This window comes from Ostrea edulis, chromosome 8 (assembly GCF_947568905.1).
Source record: "Ostrea edulis chromosome 8, xbOstEdul1.1, whole genome shotgun sequence".
NCBI lineage: Eukaryota > Metazoa > Mollusca > Bivalvia > Ostreida > Ostreidae > Ostrea > Ostrea edulis.
In genome coordinates this window covers 76,952,306-76,977,785 of record NC_079171.1, presented here as the reverse complement: position 1 = coordinate 76,977,785, position 25,480 = coordinate 76,952,306, and the positions used below count along the sequence as shown (strand labels likewise).

Genomic DNA, 25,480 nt, shown 5'->3' with positions numbered 1-25,480 from the left:
GGGTCTTTCTCACAGTATAACTAAATTACGGTTAGCTAGTTTGGGTTTTGACTTCTCATGAAAAGTGTGAAATATATTGGGTCGGCGCGATATCAGATCTAGTCTAAGATCACGAGTATCTTACGCCGACCCAATATATTTCACACTTTCCGCAAGAAGCACTTCTGTTGATTTCAAATACACGGATTAGCTGACTCCCATTGTTCTACTGAGGCGAAAACCCCTTCGAATTTGCATGGAATGTACAAGTTATACACAGGTCATTGTTATAGTCATACATCATAGTACCGCTAACCCGACAAACATTTTTTTTTTATTTTGAATAAGTTATTGAATGACGAAGTATGACCAAACTGCAGATTGAACTTTATAGAGCCCCGTGCTAACATTACATATATTTTTCAATGTATCAGAAGGGGTATGTTGCCGGTTAAGTTGTGTAAATTTCTTGAGAAGCAATGAAATAACAACAAAAATGGTGCTTAAATTGTCCGATTACGAAAACCTTTCAAGTTTTCAAAGTACACCCTCTCCGATTCTACGTGCTTGTAATCAATATTTAAGGATGTAAATCCTCGGTGTCAAATGGAACTAGTTCATGAAAAAAAAACTAATATAAATATAAACAGAAATGACTTAACGATTATTTGCTTTTATTCATATACGCTATCGATTATTAAAATCTTTAATTTAATCTTTAGATGCATTAGATAATGAAAGCAAGAGAGAGAGAGAGAGAGAGAGAGAGAGAGAGAGAGAGAGCATTGGTAATCATAAAAAATAGGTTTTTTTTTTTTCATCTTCGTTAGCCGAGATTATTCGTGCACGAAGGCACAGTTGACTCAAAACCCATTGCTAGCGGAGATTAGATGAAATTTACCCCCGTGTTGTGTATCTGAGTATACTGGGTCACTGAGAGGGCAATCCGGATTGTATATCGTTGTTGGTTTTACTATTACAATGTATTCCGGAAAAGACCGGGTTGGGGTTTGAGTGTTAATAAAAATGACAGACGTTGAGTAGCATGTGTTTTGACTTTGTGATAAGTGATCGCAATGTAGACTATATGCATAAACACTCAGGACAGTAAATGAGTGATACAACATGGCGGAGAATCCAAAATTCCCCGATCCCGATAATGTGTTGCTTAATGGGATGGAAACGTTTCAATTTGATGAGAGACCGATGCCTATGTTGACCCCGTATTCGCGGGAAAATGAGCAAACCTTCATTAAGAACCTATGTGACGAGAGCCCACCATGGTCAGTTAGAACACCAGCGAACACATCGACTCCGGTAGTGAGTAGGCCTAATAAGCAAGTCATTAATGTACCTACATGTGGGGACAAACTTTCACTCCGTAAGTTTAGCGGATATTCACATGAAGATGCCGCCAAATTTATGGCCGAATTTAACTCGTACTGTGTATTTCACGACCTCGATGCAAATGAAGCACGGAAAATTGCGGCCTTCCATCTTCATCTGCAAGGCCCTGCCCTTGTATGGTTTGGACAACTTTCGGAGTTTATACGGACGTCGTGGAGGATCGTCTCGAGTGAGTTCCAAAGAACATACACCAGCAAATCACCATTGGACCCAACTCTGATTATGGAGTCAGCGATGTTCAATTCATTGTGTTTGTCCCCTACTCAGCCGTTGGAGGATTTCTACAGTATTATTCTGGAGAAAGGTCGAAAGCTAGGTAAACCCGAACGTGACTTGATGAACAAATTTGTTGAAGGGTTACCACAGCAATTGGCGTTTTATGTCCGTGCTGGACGTTGTACCAGTTTCGCCGACACTCTTACAGCCGCCAAGACTGGGGAAGCATTTGGTTACAGGCAAACCCCAGCTTCCACAGCTGCAATACGGACACAGTCAGCATCTGATGTCAGCATGAACTTCATCGTGAAGGAATTATCTCGCCTGTCTACAGCTGTACAGCAGTTAGCAACCTCGGAATATGGTGGACAGCCCCCACAACGTTTGGATCCTGCACCGCAACAATCTGCGAATTCCAAGTGTTGTTTCCGATGTAGAGGTGTGGGTCACGTACAGCGTGCCTGTGCATTGAAGGATGGTGGTGTGTCTGACCCCAACTCTCAGTGTCCGTTTTGTTCCCAGTTCGGGCATAATGCTGCGTCATGTATGTTCACGAAGTCGGAAAACTCCAGAGCCCCGAGGAGAGATCAACAGGGCGCTCCCTCGGGAAGACGGTAAAATCGCGCCATCGCAGCCCTTCGCCTACACCGTGGAGAGAAAGACTCTACCAACAGAGATGTGCGACACAGAATGACGCGACAACTTTTAGTGGCAATCCGTTGTGTGACTCTTGCGTAGCCACAACCGCGCCTGTGAGCAGTGACAGTTTTCATTTGTGTGACTATCAGAATATAGCGACAGATGTGCCTGCTTTCAATGACGTTATGAGCTCGTCTGATATTTTTTCAGACATACAGGACTCCAACACCACTAAATTTATGTATATGCCAGTGAAATTCAAAACTGTCAATGTGGCAGCACTATTAGATTCTGGTTCATGTATATCTGTTATGTCATTGTCGTTGTATGATATGTTACCCATCTCTGTTAAGCAACCTTTGCATGCCTGTGATATTTCAGTATTAGTAGCTGATAATCAGAGTGTCAAGGTTTTAGGTGTTACAAAGGTTAAGGGTCAAACACCTCATGGTACACATTGGTTTACTGTGTATATTTTTCAATGTACCTCGCACCCTTTTATCATTGGAACAGATTACATGAAAGAGAAAGGTGTTGTGCTAGATTTTAGTGCATGCAATGATTTGTTGAATGGATATATGCAATCCAAGGTGAAGGTTAGATCTATGAAACCTGTTACTGTAGAACCTAACAAAGAGCTTATTGTATATGGCAAAGTTCCAAGAAAGTCATTATATGGTGTGCAGGGTTTACTTTCTGCTCATGTGAATGTTCTGAAAAGAGGTTTGCTGCTGGCTAGATCGGTTAATACTATACCTGCAAATAAAACCATCCCTTTCAAAGTCATGAATCCTGGAAATGACCCTGCTTTTATACCTAAAGGTATGGTGTTGGCCGATTTTGCTGTGTTGGATTCCTCTTACAACATTGTGCCATTTCCAATGTGTACTAATGTTAAGAGTGTAACTCAGTGCAAGACAGAGTGTCAGAAATCAGATGATTTTTCTGCTTTTTGTGCAAATTTTGATTTTTCTGGTACACATGTACTTACAGACAAGCAGATTGAGAAACTTGAGAAATGTTTATATGCACACAAGAATGTATTTGTGACTAAAGAAAATCCACAGCTTGGTTTTACGAACTTTGTACAGCATGAGATACATATGAAGCCAAATTTTGTTCCCAAGTATCAGAGGTCTTATCGTTTACCTCCAGATAAGAGAGAGATTTTGCGCACACAGTTAGACGAACTCCTCTCCCAAGGAGTTATTGCCCCTGTTAGTGAAACAGATAGTTTGCCCATTACTAGCCCCATCCTTTTGGTTGCTAAACGCAAAAACAATGGATCTCATGCTGCCCAGGGTAAAGAGGCTCATCTTACCTCATACAGGTTTTGTTGTGATTTTCGGTATTTGAACTCGCAAACACTTGATTTTGCTTACAATATACCTGATATACAGGAGCTCACAGAGTCTTTTAGTCAAACCACACCCAATTTTATTTCTACCATTGATATGAGCTCAGGTTTTTTTCAAATGGGCATTTCAAAAGAATCTGCCAATTTAACTGCATTTAACACCTGTTTTGGTACGTACAAATTTACCAGATTGCCTATGGGTCTCAAGACGGCCCCTAATAGCTTTCAATTACTTATGGACAAAGTTTTGAAGGGTTTGACTTTTAGATCTGTATTGTGTTATATGGATGATGTTGTTATTATGTCAGATAGTTTTGATCAACATTTAAAAGACATTAGTGAAGTGATGAGTAGGTTTGAATCGTCGGGTTTGAAACTGAATCCTAGGAAGTGCACCTTTGCTACTGACAAAGCAATTTTTCTTGGACATGAAATTTCCAAGGATGGCATTCGCCCTCCCTCAGATCGCGTTGACAGTATTAGAAACTTTCCCCTTCCAACGACAGCAAAGGAGCTGCGTTGTGCTCTTGGCATGCTCAACTGGTTTCGGAAATATATACCAAACTACAGCATAATAGCTTCACCCCTTCATGCCCTGTTAAAGAAAAATGTGAAATTTATTTGGACACAGTCACATACAGTCGCATTTCAGACATTGAAGGGTGCCCTTGTGAATTCGAATGTGTTATCATTCCCAAGATTTGATATTCCCTTTCATATTGCTGTGGATACTTCGAGCAAAGGTATAGGATACATGTTATATCAACTTTATGACGATGACACTCCGCATGTTATTCGTTTCGGTTCGAAAGGTCTCAATAAATGGCAGCGATCTTATGGCCCAACGAAATTAGAACTATTAGGAGTGACCACTGCAGTCACAGACTGTGCATCGTATATTCGAGGAAACCATGTAATTGTTGAGTGTGATCATCAAGCTCTAAAACCGCTGTTCATGAACAAACTACGTGGAGCTATCTTCGATCGCTGGCTGACTATCCTTCAACAGTATGACCTTGAAATTCAGTATAAACCAGCAGCGCAGATGGTCGTGGCGGATGCATTGTCACGTTGCCATCCTAATCCGGACATGCCTACTCTGGAGGCCAGCCCAGATGAGCATGACCCATACTTCGATTCCGTTGATGAGCCTACATGTGACGTTAAATTACCCTCAGGAGAATGTCTACGTGACTTGATACAAGACAGACATTCTGGAATGAATGATTTTGCAGTCAACAACATAGTGATACCTTTCCGACCTCCGGATCTTCATCCTGCGTTGGAATACGACGCTGACACCGAAAGTAACTCGGATATTTGTAGTCTCACTCATTCCAAGCAATTGGATAGACTCCGAGGAACTCGTAAATTTCTGCGCGCAAAATCAAGAACGCGTCCACCGTCGGTTCCTAATCAGCTGGTGTCCGACATCCCTTGTGACGGTACGTTTCAGTCACACTCGCCTATTTCACTGGAGCGAAATGACCCGTCTCAACTGGAGAGCGAAACTAATGGTCCTGCACACTCGCTGTTCCAAGCAGAGACTGATGAGGGTGTTTCACAGGATCAATTTGGAGTTGCAACTGAAGAAAATACATCTCATCAGCATAGTGACGGATTTCTCTCCAACAGTGATAATGACGTGAATGCAAACCGTTTTACTGGTGACACAGACATTGACACCACCCATACACTGTTACCAGATCAGAAATATATGGACTCGAGTGTGTCTACTGATCCGCTTGGGTCTTCATCTGAAGTTGATACACCACTTGCTCAAAAGGGTCAGGATCACACCTCAGCAGCACAGAAGGCGCACCCTGCAGCCCAAAAGGACACTTTAACAGTGTTGGGGATATCTTCTGCTGATATGGCTCATTTACAACTGAATGATGACGATTTTAAAGACATTTATTTGTATCTCAATGATGGTACTATACCCGATATGCAGAAGGATGCGCGCAAGATAATACTGCTGAGCTCTGACTTTCTTCTCATTGACAATTTGCTGTTTCATTCTCGTGTTGCGAAAGCTATACGTACCAAGGACATGAATCAATGGCAGTTAGTTTTACCGCAGTGTAAAATTATGGATATATTACAAATGTATCATGATAGCCCACTTGGAGGACATTGTGGCATTCAGGACTGTATCGATAGAGTGAAGGAACACTACTATTTTTTACGCATGTCTGCAGTTATCACAGATTATGTTCGTTCATGTATTCCTTGTCAACAGCGAAAACTGACACAAAATCATACCAAATCCGCAATTGTCGCCTACCCAACACCGTGTAAACCTTTCAGAGTATGGCAGATGGATAGCTATGGACCATTACCTCTGACCGTGTCTGGACATACTTACATTTTTACTGCGGTTGATATGTTTAGCAAGTTCCTTTTTACGGTACCGTTAGCTGCGGATGATGCTTGTACCGTCTCAGAGGGCCTCTACCTACTGTTCACTACATTTGGAACTTGTGACACGCTTATATCAGATAGAGGAACATAATTTACAGCAAAAGTGACACAGACACTTTGTGATGTATTTCAAATCAAACAGGAATTCACCCCTAGTTTTATGCACCACTGTTTAGGCGCATGTGAACGCACTCATGCTACTATAGCTGCCAAACTCACTCCCTATTTGAATTCCAAACGAAACAACTGGGATAAAGTCCTACCTTCCATCACATTTGCTATGAACATTTCTGTAAATTCTACAGGATATTCTGCATATGAAATCTTGTTTGGTGACAGACCTACATTCCCGCTTTCTACCCATATACCTCCCGCGGATCTTCAAGGCATTCCAAAGTCTATGCATACTTATGTCAACAATTTGCATGCCCGCCTAAATGTGATTCGAGATCATGTAGTGACCAATACCGAAAATTACAAAATGCAAATGTTGCGACATGCAAATGAACACACGAGACCTTTGAACTTAACAGTGGGTGATTTTGTGTTTCTGCATAAGGAACCTACTGGAGCAGCTCGGAAATTGCAAAATATGTATGTTGGAGTGTATGTTGTGCACAATGTGGATTCCCCACATATGGTTACACTGAAGGATGAAGCCACAGGGAAAATCCTATCTACCCCCATTCATGTGGATCGTTTGAAATTGGCGTAGGTCCGTCAACCGACACCATCTTCCTTTTTCAGAGTCGTTACCTCTAATAAGTCTCAGGGAGTGGAAAGCACAGCAACACAGACAGATCATATTCCAGAGCCCTCTCGATTATTGTCTGACGGCAGTGACTCCACTTTTTCATCTGAAACAGTGATGGTGAAGAAAACTAAAGACATTCCTCTTCCAGTATTCCAAAGGCCAAGCAGAACTCTCCAGAAACCAATCCGATTTCGTGACAACAATCATGTTGATCCGTTAGCAGACACTCATTCCTCCATTTCTTCAGACTCTGACGGACTTCACAAGATTAAGCGAGTGCTTGCTCAACGAAATACAAATACCGGTCCAGAATTTCTTGTGCAAATTATTGGTGAACCTGCTCAAAATGCAATATGGGTGCCTTTATCATCTCTTAATGCTAAAGCGCAAAATGCTATAAGGTTGAGACCACCACCTTTGATTTAATGTGAATAGTTCACAATCCAAGAATTTAGGGTTGATCATGTTGACAGAGACAATCTTTATGTTTCTAAATCTTTATGAAATTTAATTGCATGTGTACTTAGTTGACTTGATTGCTTTGCTTAGACCATGAGAGTTGATTACTTTTGTATGTTTTTCTGACTTGCAATCTTGCAAAACATGTATATTCATGATGTGTTTTGCTTTTTGTCATGATAGAACCTTTTTTTTTAAATCCATGTGTGCATTTCTTTCGATTTTTATCATGTGCATTCAGACATTTTTTTCCCCCATCCCATTGCACATTTTTATATACTGCGTTCCTTAAATTTCAGCAATTTGTGTACATGTGCTACCTGCAGATTGCTACTATATTGTAATGCATATGATATTGGGATTAGAATAATTGCATTTGTTTATTTACAACTTGCGGTACATATCATTTCTATATGCATTTGACGAATGAACGAATTGAATATTCATTTAAGTGCTTTACTTGTCAAGTTTTCAAAAAGATTGTCTATATTCCAGTTGGTTTGAACACTAATTGACATGCTTGTTGTATTCATTGCATCTTTCAATCTACCATGTATATGTAGTTGTATTCACTTTGTACTTTTCTATTTTGTTCATTTTCATTTTTGTTGATACATTGTGATGATGATGGACAACTAGCTTGATACTCAGTCTTTTGATACCGGTGTTTTAAGTGGCCATTAATCGTGCATTATGATTTATTGACAGATGTTGTCAAGGGATACTGTTGCATATGTGGTTGTATATGTGTATCACTGATTTAATCATATGAATGTAGCATCAGAGGCGGCACACCTCCATGGTTAGATTTAGACAGTAGTGGTAGTACTGTAATCTGCTCCACGTCATTTCATCTTGGTATACATTATGACTGATACTCCGATTCCCTTCTCAGTGCCCAGTGATAAAATTTGTATATTTCCAAATTTTAAATTTGGCCCCCGGATGTTGTGTATCTGAGTATACTGGGTCACTGAGAGGGCAATCCGGATTGTATATCGTTGTTGGTTTTACTATTACAATGTATTCCGGAAAAGACCGGGTTGGGGTTTGAGTGTTAATAAAAATGACAGACGTTGAGTAGCATGTGTTTTGACTTTGTGATAAGTGATCGCAATGTAGACTATATGCATAAACACTCAGGACAGTAAATGAGTGATACAACACCCGTATTATGATATAACTGACCAAAACCTAGTACGTTTGTTTTACAACTTTCATTCAGAAGACGCGCAAGTTATTGAGTTACTGAATAAACGAGAAAACATCTGCATTTTTATTTCAATCGTTGTCAACTCTTTACTTTGTGATATTTCAAGACTACATGTACTCAATTCAATTTATTGGATCTCATCACCATTATGCAATGGTATATAAAAATATAAAGACAAAAAGCTGTTATATATACATTTAGTAAATAATACATACGTGTAATAAAGTATTTATCATGTTAGAAAAAAAAAAACTTAAAAAAAAAACGTGTTATTATTAATGTGAAGTATGGGCATTCTAATAAAATTTTCCTAATGAAAGTACGGAATTTTCTAAAGGTTTGTTTAAAAGTAAAGATAGTTTTAATATTTATTTGTTTAAGTGATAAAAATTTGATTCTTTTCTCACATTGCTTCACAGTTGAGTACATAATGAAATTCATATCCAATGTAAACATGTACATGTATATAGCTGACCTTAATCACATATTCCTAATTACACTGAAAACCTTACGTAAAAATAAACTATTGCTTATGGTACACATTTCTTTGAACTGCTGTTTATCAAATTGAAATTACTGGCATGTGATTGTCGTTGTTCATGACCCTTCTTTTATTTGGTGAAATTGTGCTGCACGTGCCGTGAAACAATGTACCGACGAGTGGTAGTAATAACACAGGTGTTTATATACAGGATGTCGAGAATTTGGGCGTTTCATAAAAAGGTGTGAACGTCTGCAGAGAAGTCTACATACGGATATGAACCGAAAACACCAACGTATCATTAAACAACAATTACAAGAATTGAATGATTTATAGCTAATTTCTAAATAAGTAATGGGGTGAGGGCATGTATGCTGGCCAAGCGAAAAGGTTTTTTGGATGAATCATTTCGGAAATTATTTCTTTGTTTTATCACACGGAGGTACACGGTGGCATCGACGGAGGTACAGGTGACATCCATGGAGATCCGCGGTGGCATCCACGGAGATCCTCCGTGCACTTCAATGTCTAGCTCGCGCGGAAAAATAGGACTTCAAAGGTGCCGACAATTTTAAAGGTCCACCGTGTTTGGGGCAAATTTGTTCCACCGCGTTGCGTGGAACACGCATAAAACTCGTGTCGTGTACTGTATTAAGGGCCTGCAGATCTCGTTGGCATAAATCGCTCCAGAGTTCACATCCGTATAGGGTGGAAGGGAGAACAATTCTGTTGTACAAACGCGATACGGTATCAGGGTTAAGGTGTTCTTGTATTTTGAGTGCATAGTAGGCTTGTCGACCTTTCCTACACGCGTTGGCAATTTTTTCAGTATGAACAAGCTTGGATTGAAGAAGAATTCCAAGATGGTTATAAGTTTTGGATAGGTAGACAGGTTCAGTGCCGAGATACCATATGGGGGAAGCATTGTTTTTTGCTGTTGAGGGGGAGAATCGAAGAACACTAGATTTGTCGGGATTAAATTGGAATCTCCAGTTTTTGGAGTAGACGAACGCTGTATTGAGAATCTTCTGGATGGCAGAAGGCGATAACGCAATGCAGGAGATGTCATCTGCGAGAGCAGGAGTAGAACTAGCAATGTTGTAAATACCCATGTTCGGACATTGATTTTGAATTTCATGAAGCAGGTCGTTGATGAACACCAGATAGAGGAAAGTAGAAAGTATCCCTCCTTGGCGTACTCCTTGAGAGACAGGAAACCAGCTGGAATTTATGTGATTCACTACAACAGAACAGGAGGTATTTGTATGACAATCATCAATCAGAGTCCACAGACGACCGGAAATTCCCAGACGGCTAAGTTTACACATGAGACCGTGTCTCCACACAGTGTCAAAAGCCTTTTTTGTATCTAGAAAGGCGACATATACGGGACTACCCTGTTCAATATTATGATGTATAGTTTCTTGTAGGTTGAAAGATGCTGTAAGACAACCGAGTTTCTGTTGAAATCCTTGCTGCTGAATATTGGGAAATTCTACAGTTGAAAGAATGTGCGACTTTATTCTGTATAGTAGCAATTTCTCAAAAATCTTCAACATGCAGGGAAGCAGGGCTATTGGTCGATAACTGTTGGGTGATTTCTTTGGTTTATTGTGTCCTTTGTGTATGGGGACGATAATGTCTTTTTTTCCAAGAAGTTGGGATTTAAGGAGGAATAACACACAGAGAAATTTAAGGAGGAATAACACACAGAGAAATTTAAGGAGGAATAACAAACAGAGAAATTTAAGGAGGAATAACACACAGAGAAATTTAAGGAGGAATAACACACAGAGAAATTTAAGGAGGAATCACACACAGAGAAATTTAAAGAGGAATAACACACAGAAAATTAAGGAGGAATAACACAGAGAGAAATTTAAGGAGGAATAACACAGAGAGAAATTTAAGGAGGAATAACACACAGAGAAATTTAAGGAGGAATCACACACAGAGAAATTTAAAGAGGAATAACACACAGAGAAATTTAAGGAGGAATAACACACAGAGAAATTTAAGGAGGAATAACACACCAGAGAAATTTAAGGAGGAATAACACACTAGAGCAACTACATGTATTTGAAAACATCGTTTACATACAAACTGGCCCTGTCTGTTGACTCCTTCTTCTCCACTCCTCCTCGTTCTTCTTTTATGGTCCAGCTATAACCACAAAAGGTTATCTAGACTTAATATGTAAGACATTCTAATCTTCTATCGACTTTTACTTCTTCTGATGTATATTTAAAAAAAGAAAAACATTTATTATGATCACAGTATTTATCATTGTTGTTTTGGTTGGTAGTGGTGTTGTTAACATTGAAAGAGTTATATTTGTTGTTGGTGGTGACGGTGCCATCGTTGTCTATACGATTGTTTTTCGTTCAGTCAGAGAGAGAGAGAGAGAGAGAGAGAGAGAGAGAGAGAGAGAGAGATGTCCGACAATAAACCATTTTGCCTTTTGTTGTAGGGTCATTCTGCTGATCACGTGGTTGTTAGGTCTTGTTCACCGCAGATTTGTTAGTGACATCAGATTGTATTAGATTACAGTAGTATAAGGCGACTAGATAGGGAGTTCAACTGAGTGCAGTTTTGAGTGCGGGCCGATAGGGAGTTCAACTGAGTGCAGTTTTGAGTGTAGTTTGGAGTGCGGGGTTTTATAGAGGGGGTCAAGCAGTTGGCCAGGTGGCCGGGGCCACCTGGCGCGGTCAAGCGGGGTTGGCGCAGTTAAGCTGGGCCGGTGGGGAGAGGTGGTGCTCTGTAGCAGGCGAGGTGTTGGGGGGATAGCGTGTGAGCGTTTTGTATTCCTGGTGTATTCCTTTATGTGAAATTTTCAAATAAAAAGAATTAAAGAACAATTGAAAGTTTACACATTTATTCAATGAACAATTAAAATTTTACACAAACACATTTATCAAATGAACAATTTACACATAATTTACGGACCTCGTCTAACAGCTGACAGAAAATAGATAGGCGTCAGGTTTCATTTCTCGGAAACGCGGATATTTTGTAAACAATGAGCTCAGATATTCCGAGGGATGTTTTCAAGGAGGTCCGCTCTCTCTCCTTATATAACGACGCTCTCGCCAGTTCGCTTCACTGGTGACCCAGTAACGTTTAGAAGATTGAAAATTAGAACATGCCAGGTTTCGTTTTCATTTCGCGGAAACGCGGGTATTTTGTAAACAATGAGCTCAGCTACGGAATTCGGTTAACATGCACAGAGTTTATGGATATGTTCACTATATTGTGTGGTTTGAGTCAGATCTTTCTGCATTAGGCCTTTGTATTGAATCTTATGTGATTGATTTTTTTTGTTTTGATTTTTTACTCGGGAATGATTCACTCATAAGGCGACGTCATTACTGCCCGTGAAGGACTGCAAAATCTAGGCCTATGCTCGGCGCTTACGGCCTTTGAGCAGGGAGGGATCTTTATTGTCCCACACCTGGTGTGACACGGAACCTCGGTTTTTGCGATCTCATCCGAATGAACACCCCATATTTAGACGCCTCTGACGACAAGCAAGGGGTACTGAGGACCTATTCTAACGCGGATCGCATATAGTTTTACGCTATATATTTAAAAATAATTCATTTTTACTCTAAAAGTACTTTGGACATCAACACTATTATGGCTATAGCAGAACAGTTTTATAGTATATAAAAACAACTATGATATCTGTGCACTTCGCACCTTATGAGATCACAACGAAAAAGTACGTCACGACGTACATCTTACAATTCATGTCTATATGTTGTCGTTATATTAAACTAACAACTCAACTGTATGACAAACGGGATGATTTCAGCTTCTCAATCGTCAACTTCCCACATTTATGTAGCAATATTCCATTATCACCTGCATATGGTGTTTATATATCTCAACTGATTCGATATGCAAGAGCTTGTTCTGGGTATAGTCGGTTTTTAAATCGAGGTAAGCTACTGACAAACAAGTTGATGGTACAGGGATTTCAACAGTCTCGATTGAAGTCAGCATTTCGCAAATTCTATGGTCGTTATAACGATCTAGTTCGTCAATACAACCTCGCATTGGGTCAAATGCTGTCTGACGTGTTTCATACCGATTGTTAAGCCGTTCTTGGCACACTGATTTTGACTGCGGATAACTCCGTTTACCTGATCAGGATATGGGGCTCACGAAGGGTGTGACCGGTCAACAGGGGATGCTTACTCCTCCTAGGCACCTGATCCCACCTCTGGTGTGTCCAGGGGTCCGTGTTTGCCCAACTATCTATTTTGTATTGCTTGTAGGAATTATGAGATTGATCACTGTTCGTTATCTTCACCTTGCATTGATAGGCGTTATCAAGTAAAGTTGCCGTCTAACCTATACATAAGCTGTATACGTGAAATTTTTTCTTGTCAAATAATATATTATTTCAATTTCGCATCAAATCACTCAACATTTTTATATTTGCGCGAAGGTCATAATATATATTGTGACCTTGAAATCGCCCCTCTATTTTCTCCCGATCATCACTACGTTATGTAAGGAAATCTAATTCTACATAATTATTGCGAGCAGCGTGTAAAGGGGTAACGATATACGGTGTATGGTGGTGTATAAAGTGTATATATATATTTATATTCCTTTTACCAAAGGAAGAGTTAGGACACAATTCTGACGCATAAAGAAACCCCCCTTTCCGCATCTGATTATTTCTAGCATACTCTTGAAAATGGAAAAAAAAAAAGAGTATCCTGCATTAGATGCATTTTACGCACATTTCCATTAACAACACCATACTGCCACTCACCTTTCCATTAACATCACATACCATCACTGATACACCACACACTACCACTTAGTTTTTGTACGTTTCTCAAGCATTGTGATATACAGCATCTTTTCAAAAGATGTGGGTGGCCCTTAAAAGAGCCGGGGGGGGGGGGGACTATCAAAGTCCCCCACACTGTCTATGAGGTTGTTTACCCCTCTTACTGGGTGGCGGGCTTGTTCTGGCGGAGGCGGTGCCTCTTCTTGATTTTTATGAAAATTTATATAGAACAAATAATATACAAACCACGGATATCAACGAATATATAAATGCTATAGACTTAGAATTTACATTGAAAGATAAGGAGAAAAATGAATTAGAAATATTTCCCTCACTTCAGGAATGCTCAGAGGCACTCTTAAATATGAAAAGCAATAAATCTCCTGGTCTGGATGGAATACCATGTGAATTTTATCAAACATTTTGGGAAGAAATAAAACAATATTTCTATTGTGTTTTACAAAGTATTTTTGATTTAAATACAATGTCTTTTACGCAGAGATTATCATTGATTACTTTGATTTATAAGAAAGGAGACGAACAAAACCTAGGAAATTATAGACCAATTAGCCTTACCAACACAGACTATAAAATAATAGCTTTTGTATTCGCCAGGCGTTTACAAAAACTGCTAGATGAAATTGATTAAACTTAATTTTATTGTGCTAGGTCGCATAGTTTTCAAAGAAACAGAGGTCAAAGAGTTCGAGTCGAGGCTCGATGTTTCTTCTCGACCTCTTTAATGATTCATTTCTCACGTCTGTGAGGCAGTAAAAACCCCAATGATAGTTAGATCGATAGAGAAAAACCCATTTTATCATATGTTAATGCCACTTTCGATAGGCCCTCGAACCTTTGACAAAGAAACCCTCGTGATTGACACTCATCAAACACACCTCGTAAGTGTGACTTATAAAAACGAAAGCTGTAGCATCAACACTCAACAAAAACACATCATGAGCGTGACTTATGTGGAAGAAGATATTTTTTCTATGTCGGTGGATGCTATTGTGCAACAATATAATTTATTGACAAATGCAAATATTGCTCGCCGTAATAATTTGGCACTGGCGCAAAGACTAGCAATTCCTAAAACGACCCTCGATCGGGGAGTTCCTGGCCTCCTAGATACGATTAATAAAAAAAAAAAGAATAAAAAAGGTGTATATTGTCATTCCAAAATAATATGTATAGTGTGACTTATGTGCAGGGTGGTTTACTGAGTATATCCGTGAATGCGATTGTACACCATTGTAATTGTTTAACGGTAAAACCTCATGGGTTAAGTCAAAAGTATTGCCGACAAAGAACTATGGTTTCAACAATGTTTACGTGAATTGGGCAGTTTGTCGTACAAGACTTTAGCCTTCCCTTATAAGATTGGGTGTGGCTTAGCGGGAAATTCCACCCGTTACAGACAATTTATTCAAGACTTTGCTTATAGGTATGATAAACAAGTGTATATTGTCATTAAAACATAATCATGTGTTTGGTAGTAAATAAAGTGCAACTGGTGTTAATTTGTGTACGTTTCTCAATCATTGTGATAAACAGCATCTTTTCAAAAGATGTGGGTGGCCCTTAAAAGGGCCGTGGGGTTTATACTCTGTGCCTTTCTAGACGCCGATGAATCGGCAGAGGGGGCACCGCCTGTATCGACCTCCCTCCAGCTGGACCACACACTCGCAGCACACTGCTCGTTGTTTGCAGTGGCTACACTCTAGCTGTGAGTGTTTGGCGTCTTGCAGACAGATGGGGCAGGTAAACCAGATCGATGGGACTCGATCTGCCCACCCCGGGACGACGGTCTCGTGTTCTGTCGGCGGTCCTGGTGATGCCGGTGTTGTGTGGAGTGGCAGCAGACGAACGGCACCGCGACGTCGTGCCCGTGGTCTCGCCGGCGTTGACGGGGGTGTCGGTGTTTGGGGCACCACTTCGTCCAGGCTCGCCCTCGGGCTAGTGGGCGGCTGTGGGGACATCGATGAGGGCGAGTACTCCTCCAGTATCGATGGCGAGCGCTGTTCCGAGGGCCCGGGTTGCGGTGAGGTGTCTGTTGGCTGGGGGCGACGTCTGGGGGTAGTGGACATACGAGCTGTCCTACGGCGGGTGCGGCCCCGTCCAGGGCGCTCGTAACGTCGCCGCACTTGGTTGACGAGCTCCACAACCCCCGAGGTATCCAGGGGGCTAAACTGCGCCAATTCCCGGGTGTTCGTGATTGCCCACTCCCCACCATCGTTCCGCTCGCTACCGAGTTGTAGCCGGTATCTGATCCCCGCCACGGTGTCAAAAATCATTCTACTTCTCGACATTGTTATTCTTGTTCTTAAAATCGTGTTGTTGCTCCTGGATTACCAGTGAAGCGAACTGGCGAGAACGTCGTTATATAACGACAGAGCGCGGACCTCCTCGAAAACATCCCTCGTTTCGGAGACGAAGCCAAGATGGAGACCGAATTTAATATTGAATATTTCACTCATATGGAGACGTCATCACTGCCGGTGAAGGGTTGCAAAATTTAGGCCTATGCTCGGCTCTTATGGCCATTGAGCAGGGAGGGGATCTTTATCGTCCCACACCTGGTGTGACACGGAACCTCGGTTTTTGCCGCTTCGTAATACCCATGTTATAAAAAATCACACATTTTTGAAGGTTTACAACTTTTATTTATTGCATATTTCAGATGAAAAATGTCATTTGATGTAGCTTTTTCTTTCAAGTAGATGCAGGTCAATATTTGAATGAATTCAGTTTTTAAAGACAGTGTTTCTCGTTATACAGAGGTGTGATTCTATCGCATCGGTTGGTCTTCCTCTTCCTCCTCATCTTCCTCCTCCTCGTTTTCATCATTGTCATACTTATCTAGGTAAGATTCAAGTAAATATTTGTGTTTGCGAAGAGCCATCTTAATGGATTTCTTTAATCCATGATTGTCGGACACAAATTCATCGATGGCGTCCGTCACCTGTTCATGCGTTGTGTCTTCTTGCAACTGATACTGATCGTAAAGGAACCGCTCATACAGTTTTCTAAACTGTTGGTAAGTTTCTCCTTTGGTCTTTTCGTCTGCTTTCTTACTAGCTTTCTTTTCTGACATATTTTGGTTCAAGTATTTCTCGTATTTCTTCTGCCACTCTCCGGCAATATGTTTTCGCGCTTTATGTGCCATTTGGCGAAAGACGATATTCTCTTCCTCTGCGTTACTGTCAGTATCACTCTGTGTTGGAGAGACGTCACTCATGTCAATATCCTCTTCCTCATCACTGTCCCCGTGTTTTAGTCTTTTATGACGCATCATGGCATCTTTGCGGGGAAATAAAGCATGACACTCTGAGCACTCAATCATGTTAACTGCTCGAATGCATAAAAGTGAATGAATAATTCCTGGCTTTTAGGTTCTTTATATACTTCCACCACCACCACCACGCAATTACCGGTCGCATTGCTCAATGGTAGAGCGTTCGCTTAAAAGCTTCCTAACCGGAAGTTCATGAATTCGAATCCTCATGCCATCGCCCACCTAAGACGTAAACATTGGTAGTGATTGGTCCTCCAAATGCACCGCATTTACGGGTCTTTCAAAAGACCGTATGGCGGTAGGCGTTTGCACGCTAAAGAACCCTCACTACTAGGGGTAATAACCACCAAGCATAGGACTTCATCCACAAGTGGTGTATAATAAGGGTGAAAATTTCTCGGAAGACGTGAAATAACCAGCCAACTACTACAATCCACACTTTCGTTAACATCACACATACACCCTACCTACACTTTCGTTAACACCACATACCACAACCATTATTTTCATTAACATCACATACCACCACTTATACACCACGTACCACCATTCACATTTCCATAAACACCATTTATACACAGCTAATGGCACATCAGATGCTAACACTTGTGTTTTAACACCGTTTTTTTTCTCTACACCAATCACACCACTACCTATACAGGTTTGAGAATTGATAGTTTTACATATCAATATCAACGAAAGAGATAGATCTACCGTTATTAGTTTGCATGTATTACCACCATACTACCACATACACATTTCCATTAACACCACCATACTACCACTCACATTTGCATTAACACCACCTATACACCACATACCACCACTCATACACCACTTACCACCACCTATACACCACATACCACCACCTGTACACCACTACTGGCACATCAGATGCCATCACTTACATCTTCTTTAACATTACTCACACCACTACCTATACAGGTCTGAGAATTGATAGTTTTACATATCAATATCAACGAAAGAGATAGATCTACCGTTATTAGTTTGCATGTATTACCACCATACTACCATGCTTATTTCCATTAACACTACCATACCACCACCTATACACCACATACCACCACTCATACACCACTTACCACCACCTATACAACCCATACCACCACCTGTACACCACTACTGGCACACCAGATGCCATCACTTACATACTACCATGCATATTTCCATTAACACCACCATACCACCACTCGCATTTCCATTAACACCACATACCATCACCTATACACCACATACCACCACTCATACACCATCTATACACCACATACCACCACTCAAACACCACATACCAATACTCAAACACCACATACCAACACCTATACACCCCATACCACCAACTGTATACCACTACTGGCACACCACATGCCATCACTTACATCGTCTTTAACATAACTCACACCACTACCCATTTAGGTCCCAAGTTATGTATTTCTTAGCATAACAATATTAATGAAAGAGATTGATCTACCGATATTAGATTGTGTGTCACCACCATACTACCACCCACATTTTATAAACACCACATACCACCACTTGTACACCACACACTACCGCTTATACGCTAAATAACACCTACTCCCCACTATCGGCACACCAGTTCCCTTGACTTTGGGTTTCTTTAACACTACTCACACTATTATCTATATAGGTTCCTTAATTTTGCATTTCTTTCCATAATATTAATTAAAGAGATTGATTTAGTTTTATTAGTTTGCATGTTTCACCACCATAACACCGCTCACATTTTCATTAACACCACACACTACCAACAAAATGTTCACTAACACCATATACCACCACCTATACACCACATACCACCCCTCACATTCTCATGAACACGACTACTGGCACCGCAGTTGCCACCACTCATATTTACTTTAACAAGGATCCGTGTTTACCCTACTCTCAATTGTGTAATCATTATAAGATTGTTCATTATCTTCACTTTTTCATGAACAATTATGAGACTTCCTATAGTTGATATAGTAAAAACCCAGATCTATAGAGAGACCAAGTGCTCCGATAAAGGGAAATTTAAAATACAGCTAATGCAGGATACTCTTCTTTTTTTTTCCATTTTCAAGAGTATGCTAGAAATAATCAGATGCGAAAGGGGGGGTTTCTTTATGTGTCAGAATTGTGTCCTAACTCTTCCTTTGGTAAAAGGAATATAAATATATATACACTTTATACACCACCATACACCGTATATCGTTACCCCTTTACACGCTGCTCGCAATAATTATGTAGAATTAGATTTCCTTACATAACGTAGTGAGGATCGGGAGAAAATAGAGGGGGCGATTTCAAGGTCACAATATATATTATGACCTTCGCGCAAATATAAAAATGTTGAGCGATTTGATGCGAAATTGAAATAATATATTATTTGACAAGAAAATTTTTCACGTATACAGCTTATGTATAGGTTAGACGACAACTTTACTTGATAACGCCTATCAATATAACGACAACATATAGACATGAATTGTAAGATGTACGTCGTGACGTACTTTCTCGTTGTGATCTCATAAGGTGCGAAGTGCACAGATATCATAGTTGTTTTTATATACTATAAAACTGTTCTGCTATAGCCATAATAGTGTTGATGTCCAAAGTACTTTTAGAGTAAAAATGAATTATTTTTAAATATATAGCGTAAAACTATATGCGATCCGGGTTAGAATAGGTCCTCAGTACCCCTTGCTTGTCGTCAGAGGCGTCTAAATATGGGGTGTTCTTTCGGATGAGATCGCAAAAACCGAGGTTCCGTGTCACACCAGGTGTGGGACAATAAAGATCCCTCCCTGCTCAAAGGCCGTAAGCGCCGAGCATAGGCCTAGATTTTGCAGTCCTTCACGGGCAGTAATGACGTCGCCTTATGAGTGAATCATTCCCGAGTAAAAAATCAAAACAAAAAAAATCAATCACATAAGATTCAATACAAAGGCCTAATGCAGAAAGATCTGACTCAAACCACACAATATAGTGAACATATCCATAAACTCTGTGCATGTTAACCGAATTCCGTAGCTGAGCTCATTGTTTACAAAATACCCGCGTTTCCGCGAAATGAAAACGAAACCTGGCATGTTCTAATTTTCAATCTTCTAAACGTTACTGGGTCACCAGTGAAGCGAACTGGCGAGAGCGTCGTTATATAAGGAGAGAGAGCGGACCTCCTTGAAAACATCCCTCGGAATATCTGAGCTCATTGTTTACGAAATATCCGCGTTTCCGAGAAATGAAACCTGACGCCTATCTATTTTCTGGCCCCGGCTTGACCCCCTCTATAAAACCCCGCACTCCAAACTACACTCAAAACTGCACTCAGTTGAACTCCCTATCGGCCCGCACTCAAAACTGCACTCAGTTGAACTCCCTATCTAGTCGCCTTATACTACTGATTACGCCTATTCGCTCTCTTTCCATAAATTTTGGGGGAGGCATGTCAGACGGTCACTTGTAATCTACATACAACATTTTAGCCCAATAGGTGAACAAACACCAGATATATGAGTGAGGACAGACAGACAAACAGACCAAGCGAAACTTATGTACCCCCCCCCCCCCTATAAGAAAGAGTATAATGAAATAACTTCTGTGTAATTCATTCTAGAAATTGGCGGCCGACGATTTAGGACATCCCAAAATCGTTGCCCCTAATGCTAGTGCAATCGTCGGTGAAATGTCACCCCAAATCGTTGTCAGCAACGATTTGGGATGGAGCGACGATTTAGGGTGTAACACACTTGTACTATTTAATTGGCTGCTTTTCTCAATCCGAAATCAGACTGTTCGTCCTAAATCACGTTAACATCCACGAGTGTAATTACATGTGTCGGTTCTACTCATGCAAGGCAGGGGCTTCTGAAGGCTTGAGTCCAAAACTGACCATTTTATTAATTCGTTTTATCAATTAAAACTACAAACATGGTAATGCCAAGTCAATGGCGGATTTAGTTTAGAGGGGGAATAGTCGGCGCCCCCCCCCCCCCCCCTAAAATTTTCAAATTTAAGGTAAATCGCGATATCTTGTTTCAGAAAATGTACTAAACGATTAAAGAAGCAATAATTTCTTCCCCTCTCGGAAAAATGAATGATAAAATCCTTTGATTTCTTGAATTACTTTATTGGGAGAATTTAATTTTTTCCAAAAAAAAAACCCTTAAAATTTGGGTCATTTTATTATTTTCACCTCATGAAAATGATAGAAAATAGTACAAATGACTTAATAGGAGAAATATTTCAAGCCCCATAAAATCTGTAAAATCCAGGACCCACCGCCTCATAAAGTGGCGCCCCCCGTAACCACAATTCCTGGATCCGCCCATGCAAGTAGGAGTGTCAACAGATATAATCAAAGAAAGACAACTCTGGCGAAATGAATTGGAAAGTTTTGATTCAGAGTTATCTCTCTTTGGTTATGATCCTTAGATGTTAGTGATTGGTCCGCTCGCGTACTTTTATACATAATGAAACGCCATGGTGGGGGACACGGAGGTTCCCGGCAAGAAATGCAGAGCAATTGTCTTTGAATATCACCCAAATATCGCATTATTCGTTCCCTGGTTTACTCAAAAATAGCGGAAAGTTTTAATAGGACGCAGTTCTCGGTCATGTGTAATAAATGCAACATGATAAAACTGATGTTTGAATTTGATAATAACACACTGTATTGATTTTCTAAGTATTCAAACATTTAAAAAAGACGGGAAAATGAAAAGAAATGCACGGAAACAAAAATGAATTACATCTAAGCATATTATGAAAAAAATATTCTCATTTCCCTTGTAGTAGCATACTTCATTTTATAATTATTGATTAGATTGATTTTTTCAATTACCTCGATACAAATACAAACACTCCGACTCACTTTTAAGTAAGGAAATTCCGATTTGAGAAACTTCCTCGATCGGGGGTTCGGTTTGATTTGAAAAATATATATTGATATTGCTTTAATTAGTATGACCTTATGAAATCTGACAATAAAATTCTAAAAAAAAAAAGAAAAAATGAAATTTCTCCGTTTGTGTTGTTGCGTAAATATCATTATGTCACTTACAAACACTGAATAGATCACTCTCTTGATCGCGTATTGCTGCTCATCAGTCGCGGATCTAGAGGGGCGGGAAATAACGGACCAGGGGTTTAACACCCCCCCCCCCTCTTTTTTGTTGATTTAAAAAGCAGATATTGTTTTTAAAAGGAAACTTCATTGGCGGAAAAAGTGCAATATAGTGTTGTGTCCCTCCCTTGGTAAATGTTTCGGATCCGCCCCTGTAATGGCCTGTATAGGAGGGGGAGGGGGAGGGGGGGGTGTTAATCCTTTAACTGAAAATATTCTGATCCACATTGGAAGGGGGGATTTACACAGGAAAAATTGCATGCTAGTCAATGACACTTTGAAATTTTTTATAATTTTGTTTAGCTGCAAGAGAATTTACGATGGTGGATGTAGAAGGCACGTGCATTGCATCTCAACCCCCTATGGTAGAACATTTTAGACTAATGTTTTCCTTTCTTTTTTTCTTTTGTCATTTCGGAGTCTTCTATTTTCTCTCACTTTGTTTGGTACAAAAAGTTTCTCCTGAACGCGGCAGGTAAAATGTGTATGATTAATCATGTGATCGGTCTGGGTTTTAAATTAAGCTCATCCTGAGAAATCCCCATAATTCATGGATATGTTTAAGAATATATTAAAGTCCTCAAAATTCCTCGTATTGCATCTGAATATTTACCCTGACGTATATAGGCTTCAAGATCAAGGTAGATTTTTTATAAGTCTTAAGGATTCGTTTTACAATTATTTATATGCAGGAGCTGAAGGTTCAAGTGAGCCTTTCTGATCGCCTGTTGTCCGTCGTCTGTCTGTCCGTCTGTCTGTAAACGTTTTACATTTTCGACTTCTTTTCCAGAACCACTGGGCCAATTTTAACCAAACTTGGCCAAAATAATCCTTGGGTGAAGGTCTTTCAAGTTTGTTCACATGAAGGGCAATACCCGCTTCAAAGGGGGAGATTATCACAAAAATGCAAAAATAGGGTGGAGTCATTTAAAAATCTTCTCAAGCACCACTAGACCAGAAGAGCTGAAATTTACATGAAAGCTTCCTGACATAGTGCAGATTCAGGTTTGTTAAAATTATATCCCCCGGGGGTAGGATGGGGCCACAATAGGGGATCAAAGTTTTACATACGAATATATAGGAAAAATCTTTAAAAAAAATTCTTCTCAAGAACTACTAAGCCAAAAAAGCTGAGATTAACATGAAAGCTTCCTGACATAGTGCATATTCAAATCTGTTAAACCCATGACCCCTAAGGCTAGGATTGGGCCACAATAGGGGATAAAGTTTTTTACATAACTAATGAATAGAAAAAAAATATTTAAGATATTTCCCCTTAAGAACCATTGGGCTAAAGAAGTTTACAGTTGCACAAGAGCTTCCTGACATAGTGCAGATTCAAGTTTGTAAAAATCATGGTCCCCAAGGGTAAGGTGGTGGCAAAGTAGGGGGTCAAAATTTTCCATAAAAATTTATAGGGAAATCATTAAAAATCTTCCTCTGAAAAATCACTGGGCTAGATAAGTTAATGTTCACATAAAAGCTTCATGACATAGTGCAGATTCAAATTTGTAAAAATCATGTGAGAGTGTGAGATCAGGGGGAGTGTAGAATCTGTCAGTGTGAGATCAGGGGGGTGGTGGTGGTGTAGAATCTGTCAGTGTGAGATCAGGGGGATGTAGAATCTGTCAGTGTGAGATCAGGGGGGGGTGTAGAATATGTCAGTGTGAGATCAGGATGTGTAGAATCTGTCAGTGTGAGATCAGGGGGGGGGGGTTAAAATCTGTCAGTGTGAGATCAGGGATGGTGGTGTAGAATCTGTCAGTGTGAGATCAGGGGGGGGGGGGGGGTGTAGAATATGTCAGTGTGAGATCAGGGATGGTGGTGTAGAATCTGTCAGTGTGAGATCAGGGATGGCGGTGTAGAATCTCTCAGTGTGAGATCAGGGATGGTCGTGTAGAATCTGTCAGTGTGAGATCAGGGGGGTGTATAATCTGTCAGTGTGAGATCAGGGGGCGGTGTAGAATCTGTCAGTGTGAGATCGGGAGGGGGGTAGTTTTTGTCAGTGTGAAATGAGGATGTGTAGAATCTGTCAGTGTGAGATCGGGGGGGGGGGTGGGGGGGGGTAGAATCTGTCAGTGTGAGATCAGGGATGGTCGTGTAGAATCTGTCAGTGTGAGATCAGGGATGGTGGTGTAGAATCTGTCAGTGTGAGATCAGGGGGGGGGGGTGTAGAATCTGTCAGTGTGAGATCAGGGGGGCGGTGTAGAATCTGTCAGTGTGAGATCAGGGGGGGGTGTAGAATCTGTCAGTGTGAGATTAGGATGTGTAGAATCTGTCAGTTTGAGATCAGGGGGGGGGGGGGGTAGAATCTGTCAGTGTGAGATCAGGGATGGTGGTTTAGAATCTGTCAGTGTGAGATCAGGGGGGTGCAGAATCTGTCAGTGTGAGATCAGGGGGGTGTAGAATCTGTCAGTGTGAGATCAGGTGGTGTAGAATCTGTCAGTGTGAGATCAGGAGGTGTAGAATCTGTCAGTTTGAGATCAGGGGGGGGGGGGTGTAGAATCTCTCAGTGTGAGATCAGGGGGGGGTGTGTAGAATCTGTCAGTGTGATATCAGGAGGGATGGTGTAGAACATGTCAGTGTGAGATCAGGGGAGTTGGGTTGTAGAATCTGTTAGTGTGAGATCAGGAGGGAGGGGGGGTTAGAATATGTCAGTGTGAGATCAGGGATGGTGGTCTAGAATCTGTCAGTGTGAGATCAGGGATGGCGGTGTAGAATCTCTCAGTGTGAGATCAGGGATGATGATGTAGAATCTGTCAATGTGAGATCGGGGGGGGGGGGGTGTAGAATCTGTCAGTGTGAGATCAGGGGGGGGGGGGTGGTGTAGAATCTGTCAGTGTGAGATCGGAGGGAGGGGTAGTTTCTGTCAGTGTGAGATCAGGATGTGTAGAATCTGTCAGTGTGAGATCAGGGGGGGGGGGGGGTTTAGAATCTGTCAGTGTGAGATCAGGGATGGTGGTGTAGAATCTGTCAGTGTGAGATCAGGGATGGCGGTGTAGAATCTGTCAGTGTGAGATCAGGGGGGGTTGGGTTAGAATCTGTCAGTGTGAGATCAGGGATGGTGGTGTAGAATCTGTCAGTGTGAGATCAGGAGGGGGGGGGGTGTAGAATCTGTCAGTGTGATTTCGGGGGGTGGGTGTAGAATCTGTCAGTGTGAGATCAGGTGGTGTAGAATCTGTCAGTGTGAGATCAGGAGGTGTATAATCTGTCAGTTTGAGATCAGGGGAGGGTGTGTAGAATCTGTCAGTGTGAGATCAGGGGGGGGGGGGGTTATAGAATCTATCAATGTGAGATCAG

At 40.8% G+C, this 25,480-nt stretch overlaps 1 protein-coding gene across 1 annotated transcript in view; it reads right to left on the bottom strand.

Annotated features, from left to right (window-relative positions):
• LOC125657452 (uncharacterized) overlaps positions 1–25,480 on the bottom strand; it is a 228,610-nt gene that overhangs the window by 84,782 nt on the left and 118,348 nt on the right. The window lies entirely within an intron of this gene.